The 4,364-nt window shown below is 61.6% G+C and overlaps 1 pseudogene; it reads right to left on the minus strand.

Annotated features, from left to right (window-relative positions):
- Positions 1 to 802: 802 nt before the first annotated feature.
- LOC146782898 (18S ribosomal RNA) lies at positions 803 to 1,494 on the minus strand (annotated as a pseudogene; the record flags this gene model as incomplete).
- Positions 1,495 to 4,364: the final 2,870 nt, after the last annotated feature.

Genomic DNA, 4,364 nt, shown 5'->3' on the forward strand with positions numbered 1-4,364 from the left:
ATAAAAAAAAAAGTCCCCCCCCACCCACCATCCAACGGGCGAGGAAGGGGGCTCCCAGTGCGACAGGAGCAGGCAGCCCCGCAGCCGCCGGTACCTCCCGGAGTAACCGGGAGGGACCACGCGAGTCTTCAAATCCCTTGGTCCAGCTGTCCAGGACTGGGTCGAACCGGGTACCTGGCAATGAGGGAGGCTCGCTCCACCTGCACGTCAGCCGTCCATCGCCAGGCGGCCCCGAGCCATGCCGGCGGGCTGGCTTTTTTCAGCCCACCCCACCATTGCCCGGGTCGGAGGTGCCTGAAGGGATGAGCCAGGTGGCTCCCCATCCCGCACACCTCCCATGGAGAGGAGCCAGGGTCCCCTCACAGGCCCTCGGCCCCTTCTCTTCCAGGCTGCCCTGCCTCACAAGAAGGGCCACTCCTTGGTCGCCCGGATCTCGGTGGGGCCGGGACGTGGGTGCCAGAGGGCCCAGCTGGCTGCAGGGCCTTTTGAGGGGGGGTGGTACCAGCCCGATGATGCACTGCCATTCAGTTTCCCCCCACCGCGGGGGTCATGCTGGGTGAGCTTGGGTTCCATCTCGGGAAGGCCTACCGCTGAGCCGTTGGTCGGGTCCTCCCCGGAGGAAAGAGGCCCGCCGAAGTCCCAGTCCTCACCCAGGCGCCCCATGCGGCCACGGACCGCTTTGCCGGCCGGGGCGTGCCAGGGTAGGGCCGGGCCCTGTGCCTACAGTGTGTGCTTGAAGGAGGTGGCCGAGAGCTTCGGGCTGGCACCGTCGGTCGCTCGGGCTGCTCCGCCATTAATGATCCTTCCGCAGGTTCACCTATGGAAACCTTGTTACAACTTTTACTTCCTCTAGATAGTCAAGTTTGATCATCTTCTCGGCGCTCTGCCAGGGCCGTTGCCGACCCCAGCGGGGCCGATCTGAGGACCTCACTAAACCATACAATCGGTAGTAGTGACAGGCGGTATGTACAAAGGACAGGGACTTAATCAACGCAAGCTTATGACCCGCACTTACTGGGAATTCCTCGTTCATGGGAAATAATTGCAATCCCCAATCCCCATCACGAGCGGGGTTCAGCGGGTTACCGGCACCTGTCAGCGAAAGGTAGACACACGCTGATCCGTTCAGTGTAGTGCGCGTGCAGCCCCGGACATCTAAGGGCATCGCAGACCTGATATTGCTCAATCTCATGTGGCTGAACGCCACTTGTCCCTCTAAGAAGTTGGACGCCGACCGCCTGGGGTGGAGTAACTAGTTAGCATGAAGGAGTCTCGTTCGTTATCGGAATTAACCAGACAAATCGCTCCACCAACTAAGAAAGGCCATGCACCACCACCCACAGAATCGAGAAAGAGCTATCAATCTGTCAATCCTTTCCCTGTTCAGGCCGGGTGAGGTTTCCCGTGTTGAGTCAAATTAACCCGCAGGCTCCACTCCTGGTGGTGCCCTTCCGTCAATTGCTTTTAGTTTCAGCTTTGCAACCATACACCCCCTGGAACCCAAAGACTTTCGTTTCCCGGAAGCTGCTTGGCGGGTCATGGGAATAACGCCAGGGCCGGGACTCAGGGCCGGAGCACCCAACCCGGGGCCCCCGGACCCAGCCGGGGCTCCCAGGCCAAGAGGTGCATGGGAAGCCTCCCCGGGCCCGCCAGACACCATCCCAGGAACCCTGCCACGCAGACGGACAGAGCCTGGGGTGGGGAGGCTGCCCTCCGAAGAGCTCCTGAACCGAGCCAAGCAAAGGGAGGCTCCGTGGGCACAACGGAACCCTGTCCCGGGCCTTTGGCAGAGCAGCAGGCCGGGTTACAGGGCCCTGGTCCGGAGCACCCGACCCGGGGCCCGGCGGGGCCCCTGGACCCAGCCGGGGCTCCCAGGCCTGGAGGCACAGGGGAAGCCTCCCCGGGCCCGCTGGACCCTGTCCCGGGCACCCTTCCACGCAGCAGGACTGAGGACAGAACCTGGGGTGGGTAGGCCATCCTCCCCGGGGCCCCTGGGAGCCCCTGAACCCAACCAAGCAGGGGGAGGCCCCCCGTGCCCACAGGACCCAATCCGCAGCAGCCTGCCACGTGGCTGGCCCGGGGACAGACCACAGGCTGGGGCGGCGTCCTGTCCCATCCAACTGCCGGCTGAGGACCACTAGGCCAAGAGGGGTTCCGGAGTACCCTGTCCCTAGTAATCCGGAGGAAGGCTACCCCCTTTCCGGTAACCCGTGCGCAGACTCAGGGGACCCTAGGCGCAGACGCGCCCGAACTCTTGGAGCCCTGGCTGGCATCAGGGAGGCATATGAGGACGTCCAGGGCAGCCCAGCCATCTGGTCGCCCCATGGAAAGCATTGCGTGCGACCGGATGGCCGAGGGGAAATGTGTGACCAGATGGTCGGCACCAAAAGGTCTCCCATCTGCCCCGCCCGAGCCTTCGTGGTTGGGCTCCCGCCTGCCCTTGCAGGGCTCCGGGGCTCTGCTTCCTGGGGGGGGCTCGGGACCCCAGCTGGGCCTCAGGGATGGGAAGGACCGCCGGAGCTCTCGGGCCCAGACACCTGGGGTAGGACTGCCCAGGACCCATGGAGCCCATGCTGGACACTTTGCCAAGCTGTTGGCCGGAGGAGGGAACCACCGGACGGAGGGGAGGCGTTTTCCGAGCATGGGCCATCTGGTCCCCGGCAGAGAACCACCAGCCTGGGAGGGGTGTTCCGGCATACCCTGCCCCTAGTAATCCGGAGGAAAGCTACCCCTCCTTCTGGGGACCTGTGAGCACCGAGTGACGGAGGAAACCCAGGGCGCGGAGGCGCCCCGGCCGGGATCGGGGAGGCAAATGAGCCCCCATCAGAACTTCCAGGGCAGCCAGGCCATCTGGTCGCCCCATTGGAAAGCATTACGTTCAACCAGATGGCCGGGGGGGAAAAGGTGCGACCAGATGGTCGGGACTGAAAGGAAGCCCGCCCCGAGCCAAGCCTTCGCGGTAGGGCTCCCACCTGCCCTTGCAGGGCTCTGGGCTCCGTGTCCCGGGGGCGCTCGGGGACCCCAGCTAGGCCTCAGGCACGGGGAGGACAGCTGGAGCTCACGGGCCCGGACGCCCGGGGGGACTACCCAGGACCCATGGAGCCCGTCCCAGGCACTTTGCCACGCCGTGGGCCGGAGAAGGGAGCCCCCGGATGGAGGGGAGGTGTAGTCCGGGCATAGCCCATCTGGTCACCGGCAAAGAACCGCCAGCCTGCGTGAGGGGTTCCGGCATACCCTGCCCCTAGTAATCCGGAGGAAAGCTACCCCTCTTTCTGGGAACCCGTGCGCAACTAGTGACAGAGGGGACCTAGGGTACGGAGGCGCCAGACCTCCTGTAGCCCTGGACGGGATCGGGGAGGCAAATAAGCCCCCAGTGGGACTTCCAGTGCAGCCCGGCCATCTGGTCACCCCATTGGTAAGCATTGCATGTAATCAGATGGTCGAGGGGGAAAAGGTGCGACCAGATGGCCGGGACCGAAAGGACGCCCATCTGCCCGCCCCAAGCTGAGCCATAGCAGTAGGGCTCCCGCCTACCCTTGCAGGGCTCCGGGGTTCTGCACCAGGGACCCTTGTCCCCTGGCAGACGGGCCCTTGGCAAGCTGCAGGACGGTGGCTCCCACACCCCAGGCCCTGACCGAAACCCAGGCCCTGGGGCCGGTCCATGCTTCTCAACCCAGCCAGGCTGGGGAGATCAGGGAGCCTGCCCGGGCATGAGGGACCCCTGTCCTGGGCACACGGACCCTCGGCTGGCCGCACTCACTCACTCATACTTGTCCACAACGTGAGTAATCAGAGACACAGTATAGTTTAAAATGTTTATTTCAACTAATGTGCTCTATAATGCAGTACACGAGCCAATGCTAGCAGCAATGTGCATTAACTCAATGTAGTGAGCATTGTTACAATTCCATAAAATATGAACGGGGATATCATTTTATAACAACAGTGGAGAAAGGACGACTGTGCCTTACCAACCTCCCCGTGCTAGGAACTAGTTTATAATAATTATAGAAGACCTCTGGGCTTTGTCATGGAGGACCCCATACCTCCAGGTTTAGATGCAAAGGTTTACATCTCCGGACGAACACAGCTCATCTCTTCGGAAAGGTTTTCTCCAAGTGTCTAACATGCATGCAATGCCATATTAAAAGCACTCGGTTTTCAGTAGTGCAGCTGTGTGTGTATAATGTCTAACATGCATGGGACTGACCAAAGCAGATTAACAAGAGACATTGTTTTTCGACCTTGAACACGATGTGCAGACAAAACCCACAGAATACATCAAGAAACGTGAAAGGTAGACGGTTCTCATGTGCACAAGCAGAGGATTTATGAAAACAGTCATGTAGAAACGTGTGCAAAAG

The sequence above is a fragment of the Triturus cristatus genome, chromosome 12, assembly GCF_964204655.1.
Source record: "Triturus cristatus chromosome 12, aTriCri1.1, whole genome shotgun sequence".
In the NCBI taxonomy this organism is placed as follows: domain Eukaryota; kingdom Metazoa; phylum Chordata; class Amphibia; order Caudata; family Salamandridae; genus Triturus; species Triturus cristatus.